This window comes from Tympanuchus pallidicinctus, unplaced genomic scaffold (assembly GCF_026119805.1).
Source record: "Tympanuchus pallidicinctus isolate F22 unplaced genomic scaffold, pur_lepc_1.0 scaffold1, whole genome shotgun sequence".
NCBI classification, from domain to species: domain Eukaryota; kingdom Metazoa; phylum Chordata; class Aves; order Galliformes; family Phasianidae; genus Tympanuchus; species Tympanuchus pallidicinctus.
In genome coordinates, this window is record NW_026294618.1 from 107,529,577 (window position 1) to 107,545,250 (window position 15,674).

A 15,674-nucleotide genomic window follows, 5' to 3' on the forward strand; every position below is an offset into this window, starting at 1 on the left:
ATAGAGGCCAGACATTTCTGAACAGCATTTGTGTTCTTTTTTTTTCACAGACATATGTGTATGAAAACTTGAAAGTCTTCACACATACTTGATAATGCCTAAAAAGCACACTAGGTACAGCAGTACTGTGCAGAGTTATTTTTCAGCTCAGTAGCTGGGCAATGGTGTTAGTAAATACTGTAAAACCCATCTATCAACTCTTCCCAGGGATGTGAATGTTCTGGAGAAAAAAACGTCTTCAGTTTTTACCCTTCCCTTTTTGTTAAGACTAATTTTTGCCCTAAAATTGAGGAGAAAGGTAAAACTAACTTTCTGAGGGCCAGAGTACATAAAGTTAATGTGCCTCCGTTTGCATGCATCTCCATCTCCATCATCTTTCAGCAACCTTTGCTGCTGCAGCCCACCACAAGCTTTTCATCAGTTTATGCATTGTACGCCAGGGCAAATAATGACAGAATATCTAGCTAAAGAAGGGGTACTTAATCAGCAATCAAGATTCAATTTGTTTTAATTTTAGCAGGTGTTTGTGAGGTACATTGATGGGAGAGATAATATGTACTGCTTTCATTAGCTCTCTTGTTTTTGTGCTTGAACATTTAAGAGCCAGATGTTCGGAGGTGAGCTGATCAGAATATTAAGTCTCCAGAGGTTGGTTTCCATAGTGTTTTACATTCCTTTCTTTATCTCCCTCAGTTCACCCTGAGCTATGAGGTGCAAGTGCTCACAATGACAGACTATATCTCTGCTTCCTATTCAACTAAAGCTTTAAATTAGTTTAATTCTGCTAACTGAACCTCCCCTCCCCCTCCAAAAAAAAAAGCAAAAAACTCACACAAAAACACAAAACTCAAACCAAACAACCTCTCCACCCCCCACCTTTATTCTCATAATCTGCAATTAATTCTTGGCCTTTGAGTCAGACTCATTTCCCATTTAGACCCAGTTTAGTTGATAAGCCTCTCTAAGGAATTGTTTGTTTAGCAAATAATATTTTGGCTTTTCCTCAGTAAAATCAAAGAAGTGCTAGGAGCCAGTAAACTACTGATTCCATTGCCTTGCTAGTTTAAACGTGTAAATCTAGAGCACTTCTTAGCTCTGGGACAAGACACAGCAGCTCCACTGTCCTGTCCTGGTGCTGTGCATGGATGGGGATTGCAGGCTGCCCTTTGCAAGCAACCTCCGTCAATCAGTGCTCTCTAAAAGCAAACGTACAGGCTGTATTTGAGTATGGTGCTGGTTTTGTGGCACAAGGTCACCAAAAGAATGTACTGGAGTAGACAATGGGATTGCAGAAGAAGACAGGCAAACTTAATCTTTTGTTTTATGTTCTCAGCCCAATAGGTAACGTTTTAGCTTTCACTTCATAGCTGCTACAGTAATGTCTGTGTTCTCCTGCATGATATACTCTCCCAGGGCTGTGACTGGAATTTCTTTCAGTAGAGAAACAAACCCAGAAATGAAGAGTTAAATAGAATTGCCATTGGCAAATGCTATAATGTTTTCCCTCACTATTAATTGTTCTCTGTTTACTTTGATGCTCAAAGATTGCCCTGTTTTACAAGCATATTTTCTTAATTGTGTCACCTTGTACTGTAAGTATGTCAGAGGGGAAACATTTGCAAGTGATTAGATATGGACCTCTGTGTCACCAAATGTATGAGGTACATACCCTTATAGGATATAATTTTGATCTTTTAATATGCGGCCATTGACCCAGACTTGTTATTATCTATTATAGTTTATAATAATGTATCTCTTTATGATTAAATGATGATGCCCGGCAGAACACTATGATTAGCATTTCAGTTATTTATAGATTATGTCAGAGCAGTAATAAACATAAAATGCTGTTAATGTGTGGCTAATGAAATCTGGACATGAACAAGTTTATGAATTGATATAATTCATTTGAGTGTTCTAACTGAGCTGCTGGTTCTCGTCATAATTCAAAAGCTTAGCAGGGTTCACCGATTAGGTGGTAGACTAATTTGCTACAAAAAGTCAATGGGTTTTCATCGTCTTGGGCTATCATACACAGCATGGCTGATTGCATAAGGACTATACAAAGTAATTCTCATAAATATATTTATTAAGCTTAATATGTTTTGTGAGGTTAGGATGGAATCTGCTAGTGCACAACATATGTGGAACAAAATCACAGTGTGTTAGATACTAAAAAGATATGTTCAGTAAAATCATTCAAGACCAGGTCGATGAGGGAGTTATTTGAATTTTAAAAAGAGAGCAATTCAATATCAAATATAAATGAGAGCCATAAAGAATGATGCAGATGATTGACTGAGTATGCTCGACGTTTATTTTACTTTGGCATCATAATTTCATTTCATGCTACAAATGCAGCTTTAAACTTAGGTTACATAATGCTGAAATAACTAAATGTGTTTGCAGAGCTAATAGGAGTGCTGCTTTCTTGTGGCTAGGAAAAACCGAAGCTCATTTCACACAGCAGTGTGTGTTCCAACTTTTTCCTGCAGTGTAGGTTCTTGAACACTACCTGTCCTTTTATGGTACTGTCTCTTGATAACAATATACCCTGAGTCCTGATCTTCAAAAAAAGCGTTTATAGAACATTATTGTGTTTGGTTTGATTTGGTTTGGTTTTGTCAAAGGGCAAGTAGTGATAGAGGCAAATAGAATGTCATTTCCTCTTTGGCATCTTTAGTGGTTGTTCTTTTTTCACCCTTTCTCTGTGAATCATCCACCAATGGTTTTAATCAGGGTTGAACTCATTAGCAGAGCCCTTTTCAACACCCAGAAATGCTCTGAAAGTGCTAGGCTACCTAATATTCATTGTATAATTACCTTTATGTTTTCCATAATGCACCATTTTGGAAGGCTTTGTTTGAAGGTGTGTGTAAAAGATGACTGGGCTCCTTTGTGAAGAAAGAAAATCAACTCTGAGTCTACAAGACATTAGAAAATCTTTTAGATTAGGTAAATAGCTGAACTTTATTCATTTTTAATACCAACACACGTAATTAACAAACAGCACTAATGCATCTAAAAATAGCCTAAAGAAACAAAACTGAACAATCAGAAATGATTTTGTTCTGCTTCTCATTCAAGAATCTAACAGGATTATTTATGATATGACTGTGGAACGCTGTCTTGTTAACAATATTAGTCACAAAATTGTCAATTTTTTTTCCTTTTTAAAAATCTGTGTCACAGTTAAAGGAAGAGGGAAGCGCCACTTGAGGAAATGGGCATACAGTTCTGCAATCATCTCTTATTCTAACAAGAGTCCAGAAAACCCTTTTATATTCCCCTCTCGCATTTGTATCTTGACCCAACTTTTGATCCATATGAGGCTCTGCACTCTAATCTTCACTATCAGATTTTTCTCTGTTGCTTCCCAATATCGTTCACATTACATGCATTCCTCCCCTGCATTACATAAATCTTTGTCTTGTCTGCACAAAAAGAGACCTGTGTAGCTATAACCCACACACCCCAATCGCTCTTCTCCCTCTCCCCAGGTGGTTGCTGCAGAGCTCCGTGGAAGATTTGAAGAAATTAAGAAATGCATTCATAGCTTTTTCTGCTTTGCAGAGGTAGTGAGCTGAAAACCATCGGAAAGATTTTAGGTGAAAAAAGTCCTTCCCTTTAGCAATGCCTCCTTCATGTTAGATCTGAAAAGAGAACCTCTTTCACATCTGTTGGCTATCTGCGATATCATATTCCATATGATTTCTCCCTCTCCCCACACACACTGTTTGCATTTTGTTTTAAATTTATTTTTAGTTAATTAAAAATACAGTTGGCATTTTTTTCCTGCGTCACAAATGAGAATGCTAGCATTTCATTTATAAAGTGATATGTGGTTCAACTTCTGCTCTTGATATTTTCAAGAGGCCAGTGATTAAAAAACCTATGTGGAGTATGCTCTATTATTGCCCTCTCTAGGCTTGTCGCATAAAACCTTAAAGGTTCTGGTGCTAAATCCCCAAGGCAGCATTTTGATACATGCCAGATGTTTACTCATGGGAGAGATAAATGTTTAATAATTTTTGCTATTGTTACTGTTTTTACAATGTGTTATACTGCTTTGGCTTGCTAAGGGTAAAGCTCTGTTTTGCTGAAGGAACAGGCATATAATAAGTAAGATGTTTACATTGCCATCATCTTGTTTTCGCTAGCAACATGGGAGATTTCAACCCGAAGCCCAAGTAGCCCGAGTCCCTCAGAGCTGACAAAGGGCTTTAAATGGGCAACTTGAAATCTGATTGAGGGAAGAAAGCTTGCTAAACCCTCCAGTTGGTTTTGAAAGTCTAAAACTTCGTTTGATTTTAAGGAACAGCTCGGAAGCTATTCACACAGCTTGCAGTGTGAAGCAACAAGAAAAAAGGGCTGGGCCTGCTATGTTTCTCTGTCCAAGAGGAGTAGCACTAATCCCATTTGTCTGTGGTATTTGCATTTGTACCTCCAGTGTAATAAACCAGTGCTCATCTCCCTGAATCAGAGATGCGCCATATATTTTTTAAAATAATATTATATACTTCAGTGAAATAGATGAAGTTGATCCCTGTTGAAATACTGATAATGTCAACAGAATTACTCTGGCTTTTGGAGCCAGTGGGAGCTGACAAGAAAAGGAAAATGGAAATCATCTGGATAGAGACTATAATGATAAGAGAATGTTGTGCATTCCAAGCACAAAGCATAAGACATCCAGGAAGAGACTTGAAGGTTGGGTTTCTGTGTGTGTTTTTCATTCTGTCTTTCCAGATAAGCAAGAGGGCTGTAGTTTGTTTTGTTTATTTTTCTTATCATACATAGGAACCATAATTTCATACTGCCTTTCTTATTATCTTCTTCTCAGTCTCTTTTCTGTTGTGTATCATTGGGGAGAGAGTTTGACAATACAGATATTCTAATCAGAATGCATCTTAAGGCTTTCTCACTGGTGAGAACTGCCTTATGTGGGATAAATATATGCATATATATATGCATACACGTATCTTTAAAAAGTTCTACATATGTAGAAGCCCTAATGTGTCTTACAAATAGGTATACATACGCTCCTTTATTGAGAGCAAAAATATTCACTCTTCAGTATTCCGAGGCTATACTCGGTTTTGCTGCTGTTCAGGACAGGCATGTGAGATGGGATGTACCTTTCATATCTCAGTTCCACTCTGGTCCCCTTGAGGAGGAGGAGCATTTGGCTGCTGTTCATCTTTGCCAGCTGAATGATGTTTTCTTTCATGCAATCCATGTGCTCAGGGTGGCAGTTTAGTCATGGTCAATGTCAAGAGCCATATGCCATCATCTGACCAGCAGATCATACCAGGGCTGTGCTTTTGAGCAGTGGTCTTTTTGCTGCTTTTTCTGATGCTGGATGAAAACCAAGCTCAAAATCAAGTTCTAGAGTTATCTTCTAGTTCCACAGGTGTGAGCTTCTCGTTTGTCCAAGTCTGTGAGTACAATGCAGTCAGCAAACAGATACCACACAGTTAGCATTCAGATGGGCTGTAAGCTGCTTCCAGACTTCAGGAAGAAGCTATGGTGGAGCATCCTAATGTGATTAGAGCTCTGTTGGACCTGAGGCAATGGCTTGTGTCAGACTCAAATAAAGTCTGGATTTCAGGTGCAGCCAAGAGGAACTCTTGCAAATCTGTAAAGTCTGTCCCTTCTGTCACGTTTCAAGAACTACGAAGTAGTTAGTACAATGATGCAGCATTCTTTTCTAGAAAGAACTTTAAAATCTTACTGGGTGAATTAGTGGTTGGTGTAACTGGAGCTTGAAGAACACTGCTACTAGGATTTTACCTTCTCATTTCTCCACAAATACCCTGCATTTCCCCATCCACTTTTTCCTCCTATAGAGTTGCATCCTCTGTAGCTGAGTGATACCTGAAGTCATTGACTACAGTTTCTCTTGCATGTCCCATATCAAAAAGGAGGAGGGGAAAGGCAACAGAAAATCTGTGTGACTATATGTGAGTGTATCCTAGTTAGTCGGTGTGATCAGTGCTCATTTCAAAGAACACCTACTGAAAAGTGACCTTCATTTAGTAGCCACAAGCATCCTCAGAAAAATCAGTTCCTTTAAAAAAAAGAAAAAGAAAAAAAAAGGCAGAATTTACCTCCCTTGTCTCTCTACTTGTCCTGAAGGGCAAGCAAGGTAACGTGGAACCGAGGATCCATCTAATTTAAGAAGGATGTTTGCTGAGCTCTTTCTCTCATGCACATGCACTCTTTCACTTATTCACCTTTCCCACTGCATTATCTTAATGAAATGAAGTAACATTCCACCCATGCCCCCCTGCTCTGTTTTTCCAGTTCACCCTTGTCTAGAACTTGTAATTGCTTATTGCAGCATTTTTGGGCTCTAGATCCTCATTGTTTAGACACTGAGGACCTAATTCTGTTGTCCTGAATAAGGATTGCAAAGTTGGATCCCCACCAAAATCAGGAAAGTGTTTGTGATTATAAAACTGTGTCACATATTTCTCTTAGCCAAGTCAAGCTGATAAAATGTCTTGTTCTGTGAAATGACATCATTCTCAAAGGAGGAGGAAAAAATTAGGAATATAGGTCAGGTTGCTTTCAGAATTAGTTCTGATTTTTACATGAAGTGATTTTTACATCTTGTAGTAATCTGTAAATTTGTAAGTTTAGCATCCTGTGTAGTACACAAAGTAGTCTTCGAGAATTCTGAGAAATAAGAAGGTTTGAAGACTTAACTAAACAACAGGGCAGTTTTTAGCAAGCAGTGTGATGGGGATCCATTTGAAAAGGCCATCCAAGCCCAAAGTTTGAGCTAGCTAGTTAAATCCAGTTTTCCATTTTGCATATATCATGAATGAGCAGATCAACTGTTAATAAATGAAAATATAAGAGATGGTGATGTCACTTACAAGCTGGTAAAATTCTGATGAAGTGCTCATTGAAGTAGTTTATCAGTATTTACCTGTCTCCAGAAAATAAAATATCAAGCTTTGTTTGTATGCCATTAGAGAGCCCTGGGTGCATTTCTCATTCATCACTGCAACAAGCTTCAAATTCTTTCTACGCATACTGTATGAAAAAAGCATTGCACATGAGAAATTTCCTTTTGAATAGTTTAGCCTGATAATTTTTTGGCATGTTTTGATAGTTGTTTTTTTTTTTTTTTTTTTGTATCTCACTTCATGCTGTATTTTAATATTGTTCTTGGCAACACACTTTACCCTGGAAAGCATTTTTAATAGCTTCTACAACTTGGCTGGCTGGTGTTTTTTTTTTTTTCCAAAATGTTCATCTTAACTGTAATCACAAAAATTTACTTAAAAAAAAAAGTCTTACTACTTTTAAAAGTTTATTTTATTTCCTTTCATATAAAATACTATGGGTCTTCAAGGCAGTTAATAGTAATGTTTAGACTCTGGGTAAGAAGCAAAGATTCTTTTCTGTAGATTGCTGTAACGCTGTTGGAGTTAGGGACATTTAGATCATAGCCTTATGTCTCTTACTCGTGATAACAGTTTGTGTGGTTGTGTTGGCAGAGAAGTTTGTACAAAACAAGTCGTTTTCAGGGCACTTTCCACAAGCACAGATTATCCTAGAACAAAAGGTAGTTAACATATTCAAAACACTGTCAATGTTCTTCCCAATTCCTGATGTGTAAGCATGATCACCATGCTACACATCTTTTCAAAGTTATCCTTCCAGTCATTGATGCCTTAGGTACAGAATAGAAGTAGAGGTAGCCATGAATACAGTAGTAGTAACAATTGTGTTTAATTATGGCTCTTGTTGAGTTTTAACATTATATCACACGCGTAATGCAAAGAAAACCCAGGGATTCTCAAAGTTAGATCCAGACTGGGCTACAGAGAGGACTCCTATAATATATGCACTATTATTCCTTTTCAGTGTTCAGCAAAAGTGTTTCAGTGCAAAAGATGAACCATTACTACTGTCCTTTTTTTTTTAAAACGTATGAAATGTTCGAGATAGAAGTATAGAAAACAGTACCCAGCTCTATTTCTAAAGAGATAAGTTGAATGTCTACAAAAAAAAAACAAAAAAACCAGCAGAACTGATTTCTGAACTTCCACTTTGTGCTGCAGGGAACGGAGGAATGTCCTGACTTTGACAAAATGTAATTCTGAATTTCTTAACTTTTCTGAGCACTTGGCTCCTTGCTCTGAATTGGACACTGAGTCTGTTATCTCATGGAGGGACTTTCTGGATGAGCTTCTCCTGCAGAGAGGGACGGCATCGTTGCCCAAGAGGAGGGAAGCAAGGCCAGCAGCTGTGGAAGCTGTTTGTCTTTGGTTATCTCCAGAGATATCTCCAGAGATCATTTTAAATGTAACACTTCTGAACTTACTCCTGCCACTGAATGTTATATTTCTTTTTTGGCTGACCTCTGCAGTCATTATGAATTGAAATGCAAAAACCAGGTGGCTACTTAGAACCCCCAAATCACGAGAAGTGATGGTGAGTTCAGTGATCTGGTAGCTCCATCTTCAGATTGATGATTGTCTCTGAGTTTTATATAATTGTGGCACCTTGCCTTCCCATTTATCCTTTATCTTTACACTTACATATTGGCTGTGAGGTTGAGTCCCTTGCAGTAGCAAAAAATGATGTAATGGGCATCCAAGAGAGAATGCAGAGAGTAAAAGAAACAGGAGCTACCTACTGTAGCCCAGGATTTGTAATTCACTTTCAGTGTTTGGATGCAGGAGAGCTGTAGAAATGACTTGCAAAGATTTAGATTGTCAGTTAGTGCTTTACTGTTCTAAAGATTTGCACCTAGCACCCCTTGTTTTGGTCAGCCTAATACAGAAGTGATTTCTATTATATGCAATGTACCTGTTTTTTGGAGCCCACAGGACAAAAGGCTGTAGAATCTGACCCCCTTGGTGTTCTGGCTGTAGCCATCAAACCATCAAACATTTAGGAGCTGATACATAACAGAGAGAGTAAAAGGCGTGTGTAGATGAATTCACGTTTTTAAAGAATAGCATAATAATTGCTTCTTCTGTAATTCTTTTCTCGTGTTTCTTTTAGTTGTGGAGAGACAGGATTTTATATTTGTTAAACATGTTATAGGACAATTACCTCTGTTTCAACCGAGCCTGAGTTGATAACTGCATTGTCATGTATCATAGCATATGGAGTTCAGAACTAGCATTTCCTTCCTATGTTGAGATCTTTGTAATTATGTTAATTAATAAATAATAACTTTGGATAGGAAGAGAGAACGACAGCAGGAATGCAGTTGGTAGGTACCATGGGGCTATTTCAGCTGGGAGAGCCTATATTTAGAACATTAAATTTATTTTAACATAACATTTTTTTGTGGATTTTTTTTTTAATAACTTACATATTTCTTCTGTGTGTGTACAAGTAAGCACATGCATACAATAAAGAGCTATGCATTTGCACTGTCTCTGTACACAGAATTAGGCAGGGAAGGGAGAGGAGCTACAATAGATTGTGTGCTACAGAGCAACATAAATGGGTTGTGGTCTTAACATAGCTTCTCCCGATTACTGGTAAAAAACTAATTAGGTTTTGTCATTTATTCACTTGGAGTTTTGTCTCATTGAAACCTTGCTACTCTATTTAACCTAGTTCTAGTCTGCAAATATCTTCTGCCATGTTATGTTATGCTTTTTTTGCTTAAATTAACTCCTGAATAATACAGCATAGTACATACAGGAGAATGAAAAGTTTTCACATTTTTAATACAAGACTGATTTTATTATATTACTAGAGAAATAAGTTAGATTGCTCTTGCAGTCTCAATAAATCACACATGAAGTCTTCTTTTTTTCTAAATTAAATTTTTATTTAAATAAAAGTGTTATGTTTGTATTTGAACTGACAGCTAAATCTGATAATTAGAGTGCATGAAGTTGGCTTTGATTGGCATTGTAATTGGATTGTCATTGGGCTGAAAACCTATTATCTTTGGATCATGCCCCATGAAATCTGTTGAAGAAACTTTGCTGCCAGTCATTAAAGCCACCATCTTGGCTTACAAATTAGGTTTGAAAGGCTTTTTACCACTGGGAATGTAATTTAAACCACTGCAATTGCACTCCCATTAATTAAAATTATATTAAAATTATGGTTCATTTTCTAAATATTTTTTCATATTTTATTAGACATACTTATTACTAAATGCTTAACAAATTACATAGCAGAGCTAGTAAAATTATATTTTAAGATAATGCATCATTTCAGCACATGCTACTCAGCATTAGTGGAATTAGCGTGTTCATCATTAAAGGATACACTATTTATGTTTTTCATTAATGTTTTTCATTAAAAATAAAATGTAAAACATTACAAAAAAACCCCACATTTCCACTGAAAATTATAATTAATGATAATAACAAAGGCAGATGAAATCCACTGTGAAGTTAGCCTAGTTCATTAGACTGTTTTTCATAGGTATATTTTCTGCATACATCATAGATGAATGTACTACTCTGTGCAGAGGCATTAATTGAACAATGTTATTCTTTTCCAAATAACATGAATTGACAATTAAGCTGTGATCCATGTTGGTCATTCTCACCATATAGAATATGTGAGACCGAAGTCAACATTCAGACATTGCACCCATAATGATGTCCCCTTCACAAAGACCCTCCCACTCTCTGAGGCTGAGGGAATAAGCAGAGGACTTAAGGAGGAATGTATCCCAAAGCCTTTAGACCCCAGGCCACCATTCAGCCGTGGGCTCACTGCTGCAACTGTTTGCTTACTGTGGGCATGCAGCAGATCTGAGACACCATGCCTTCCTATTTCCTCCTCTCTCCAGAAATTCCACCACTGAGGGCCACTGTCTGTTGCTCAGCATTTAGAGCATAGTATTTCACTTGGAGACAATGTTCACTTCTGCACAATTATTTAATATATAATATATATATAATATATAATATATAATATATAATATATAATATATAATATATAATATATAATATATTATTTATATATAATATATATTATTTAATATATATATTAATATACATATATATATATACATATACAATATATATATATATATAACAAATATTTAATTTCAGAGCAGCCTTTTTTAAAAATGAAGAGTCATATGAGCAGAACCTGCCAGGATGAATTCTAATATATGGAGCAGGAGGTTGACTCTCTTTACCTTATTGGACTGGAAATGACTTAGCCTACTGAAGAACTTACAGAATCACAGAATGGCCCGGGTTGGAAGGGACCTCAAGGATCACGAATTTCCAACCCCCCTGCCACAGGCAGGGCCACCAACCTCCACATTTCATACCAGCCCAGGCTGCCTGGTATCCAACCTGGCCCAACCTGGCCTTGAACACCTCCAGGGATGGACGGGGCATCCACAGCCTCTCTGGGCAGCTGTTCCAGCACCTCACCACTCTCATAGCAAAGAACTTCCTCCTGATATCCAACCTAAATCCTCCCTCCCTCAACTTCAAACCATGTTCTCTTGTCCTGCAGTTATCAACCCTTTCAAAGAGCTGATTCCCCTTCTGTTTGTAGGCTCCCTTTAGGTACTGAAAAACTGCAATGAGGTCACTCCACAGCCTTCTTTTTTCCAGGCTGAACAAACCCAGCTCCCTCAGCCTGTCTTCACAGGGGAGATGCTCCAGCCCCCTGATCATCTTTGTGGCTCCTCTGGACCCTCTCCAACAGTTCCCTGTCTTTCTCGTACTGCGGGCTCCAGACCTGGACACCGTATGGGGCTTCACAAGAGCAGAGTAGAGGGGGACAATCACCTCCCTCTCCCTGCTGGCCACCCCTCTTTTAATGGATCCCAAGATACCATTTGCCTTCTGAGCCACAAGGGCACACTGCTGCCTCATGTTAAGTTTTTCATCTATCAAGACCCCCAGGTCCTTCTCCATAGGGCTGCTTTCAAGGACCGCTCCTTCCAGTCTGTGTGGATGCCTGGGATTCCTCCAAATCAAGTGCAGAACTCTGGAGTTTGCTGTGTTGAACCTCATCAGGTTCATCCAGGCCCACCTTTCTAGCTTCTCGAGGTCCCTCTGAATGGCATCCATCACAGAATGAATGGCTTCCTGAATGGCCCTTCCTCGGAATGGCTTCCACCATGTCAACTGCACCACTCAGCTTGGTGTCGTCAGCAAACTTGCTGAGGGTGCACTCAATTCCATCATCAATGTCACTGATAAAGATGTTACAGAGCACCGGTCCCAAGACAGACTCCAAGGAACTGTAAGGAAAGGGAGTTCAACAGGAAGAGAAGAGCCCTTAATGAGAAGATATTTTTCTTCTGCAGATACTAGATGATCTTTTTAGAGGTCCTTTTCAGCAGAGAGCATTCTATGATTCTGTGATTCTATGCTACCCTGAAATTGTGATAGCTGTCACGTAGATGAAAACATAGCAAACAGTGTGAAAAGCAATGTGACAAGGGATGGAAGTGGTTGTTCTAACATCTGTGGAGTACGTCCCAAGCATAGACTGCTGAAGAAGGGGAGAGGTCGCGCAAAACAGGAGAAAGGGACAGGGTGTATGTCCAGTAGCCATCCTCTGGTGTACCTCTCTCCCAGTATACTGATTAGTCACAGGCTGAGACAATGTTTGCTTAGAATACATGTGGTTGTAGGTCATATGTAAAACACCTTTCCCAAAATACATTTAACAAGTTGTTTTGGATGTTTGGTTGTTTTGGTTCTGTGTCAGGGCAGTGTGCTGTAGTCACTGTCTTCTCGCTGGGAGAAACAAACCAGGAAACAGGATGGGACAACATCTCCAGCAATACTATCTCTTCCAATCTGATTTATGTAATTAATTGCAGCCTTTATATAAAATATGTATAATATTTCAAACTTTATTTATTAAGCCTAAAGTTGATTCCTTCAGTATAACAACATTTCCAAATATATTCCTGTAGAACTGAACCACAGTCAGATGAAAACATACATTCCAATAGAAAAGTACTAAAATATCAGACTAGTGCTACATTTGTTTTAGAATGAGAGAAACATCTAAAATCTGTTTCCAAAAATTTTCTTCTGAATTACTATACTTTACATACTCGTATATATACTACTATCCTTTACAATGTGGTAGCGTTAGTAATAGATAAAGGTATCCTTTAGAACACCTCATTCTTATTTCTAAGGTGCTATCAGAAAACATGGAGCTCTCATCTAGCTGCAACCCTGCCTTGGCTTTGCAGTAATCTTGCAGTACTACTTGGAGTTCTCTGTGTAGATTTTTTTTCTTCCACCATGAAGTACTTCGTCCGAAGAGCTACCTCATTGCTCAGCAAGTCAAGGCCTAGAAATTCTTTTCTTTTAAGGTTATGATTCCCCACTTGATAAACCACAGTGGGATTCCATCTGAAATCCCTAGAGTGCTTTACACTCCCCATGATACCCCTTTAGTCTGTGAAACCACTGAACTCCTTTAAAAGCAGCATTTTCAAATGAAGCATATATATTTAGACTTCAGCTGTTCCCATGTGTGAATCTGCTTACTCTGTGCTGCTTAAATATTGTTCTATGTGTTAAGAAATTCTGTGTTTTTCTTCTTAGGGGGACCTTAGTTATTTTGATCTATGTGGATCAGAAGTGAACTTCTATTTTACAAAGTGAGCATCAGAGCCGTGGGAACCTAATTAAAAAAAAAGAAAAACTCCAAGCTAGGTTTGGAACATTTCTCTCTGTTGGCTTTTCCATCAGGAAGAATGATGATGATGTCCTGTAAAATGAATAGTTAGTAATTTCAGAGTCATTATATAAATACAGTTGTTCACCCGACCTCCTTGTGCTTTGACTGACCTCTGTCATTAGGTCTTCCTACTTGACACAACCATGTGCACATGGATAATGCAGCTCTGGAGGATATTCCTTTGCATTCAGCTGATACTTTAGAACCAGGAATCTTCTTATAGTTTGTATTTTAATGTCAAAATATTCAATTTTAGAAGGCATTAGATAAAATGAGAGTGCTGCTAAGAAGTGGAACTAGGCTACAGGTCATCCTTCTCCTTCAACATCATCCTCATTGCTTGAGAAGAAGGTTCCTTAATGTTCTCTCATTTTTTTTGTTTTCATAAGCATTTATCTGCTACTCAAAAGTGTCACCACTTTCATTTCCACGGCCAAGGCTGTCCTATGGCTTTGAACCACCTCTGTCTCAAGAATGCACTGAATCCAGATTTTGCTTCCTTACTGTTGTCCATGTAGTAATGATTATTACTTAACAGGTGAGTTACAGACGTGATTTTGAATGCACAAAGTGACAGTTGCTTTTCTTTGCACTGAACTCATCAGCATGTTATAGTCAGATTGAGATGAGGTGTAGGCTAAAGGAGATCTTGTGAGAGGCTGCTTCAATTGCAAGTGTTTGATGCAGGAAAGTGGGGGGACTTTTCGTGCTGGAACTGTGTCAAGGGGTAAAAGGCATGGGATATTGGGCTTGGAAGCCTCTGTGTAGCATTCTTGTGTTCTTGTGATTGTTATAAAATGCAAATACCTGGAAATATTTCATTAAGAAGGACTTCGCAGTAGAGACCCACAATTGGTAGCCAGAGCACATGAATTTTTGATTGCAGTTGAAACAGTTAAAAGTATTTATTTTTCAGGGTAATTATTTGGGCATAGAAGTCTGTTAAGTAGTAGTAGACTATTCCAGTAGTGAATTAATTAATAAAGGAGAGCTGGCAAGATCAGAATGATTGGCAGATATTCCTGGAATGAAGAGTATAAAATGTAAAAATGGCAGGTTTCTGAATAAAAAGGAAAAAAAAAAAAGGCTTTAAAAATTGGTTTACCAATGTGGGTTTGAATGACAGTGAATCTGGCATTTCTTCTAAATTAAAAGCACTGTTTTTTCCCTATTGTTTAAGATGGGCAGCAGTCATGCTGATTCTGAGCACTGCTGAACCAACTCCTCTGCTTCTGTAGGATAGTGAGAAATAGATCAAACTCCTGGAGGTGGCTTAAGTGCATACAAATCCACTGAAGATACTGACGTTTTCATCTGGTTGTTCAGTAACTGTGTTTAACTCATTGAATCTCAAAATAAAGAAAAATTTGTTATTTCTTTACTTTTTGTTGAGGCCTGCTTTGTCATTTCTAGCAGCGGTTTCATTTTGTTACATCACAGCTAATTACCCCAGCTAACTTTCCAGTGAGAAACTAACTTGTCACTTCATTTTTTCCCACATCTTAGTTTTTCTGTTCTGTATCTTGAAGAAATCTTTTCTCCCTAATCCACTGCCATAAACTATTAGTCTGTAGTAAGCTCAGTAGTAGCCTGAAGCAGAATAAAAACTGTTATCTCACAAAAGAGAAACGTAATGGCGTTTGGCAATGCTTTGGAAACCAGTCTCCCTGTTTTATGGGTCATCTGTTTGACTTGACTTAAAAAAAACCCAACCCTGAGCCCTGATCTCTTCTTTTTGCCCCAGTCACTGAAGATAAGTGGCTCTTTCAAGGAGAGCTCCCTGGGAGGAGCTGCAGCCGCCATGAGGCTCCCCCTCAGCTCCTAAGGGCTGAGCAAACCCAGGGACCTCAGTGTTCCTCACACCTCTTGCCCTCCAGACCCTCCCGCAGCCTTGTAGCCCTCTGGATGCTCTCTAACAGTTTTACATCCTTCTTTTGTTATTATGCCCCAGCCTGCACCCAGTGCTCGAGGTGAGGCCGCTGCGGCTGGTGGTGTAC

At 38.4% G+C, this 15,674-nt stretch overlaps 2 long non-coding RNA genes across 16 annotated transcripts in view; both read left to right on the forward strand.

Moving 5' to 3' along the window:
* Positions 1 to 11,264, forward strand: part of LOC128078382 (uncharacterized) — a 31,578-nt gene extending 20,314 nt beyond the window's left edge. The window contains exon 3 of the long non-coding RNA XR_008205624.1: positions 11,058 to 11,264. This is a non-coding gene — a long non-coding RNA (uncharacterized LOC128078382). The remainder of the gene's footprint in view (positions 1 to 11,057) is intronic.
* The window catches only part of LOC128078361 (uncharacterized), a 456,397-nt gene that overhangs the window by 149,409 nt on the left and 291,314 nt on the right, over positions 1 to 15,674 (forward strand). The gene's annotated exons all lie outside the window — the stretch shown is intronic.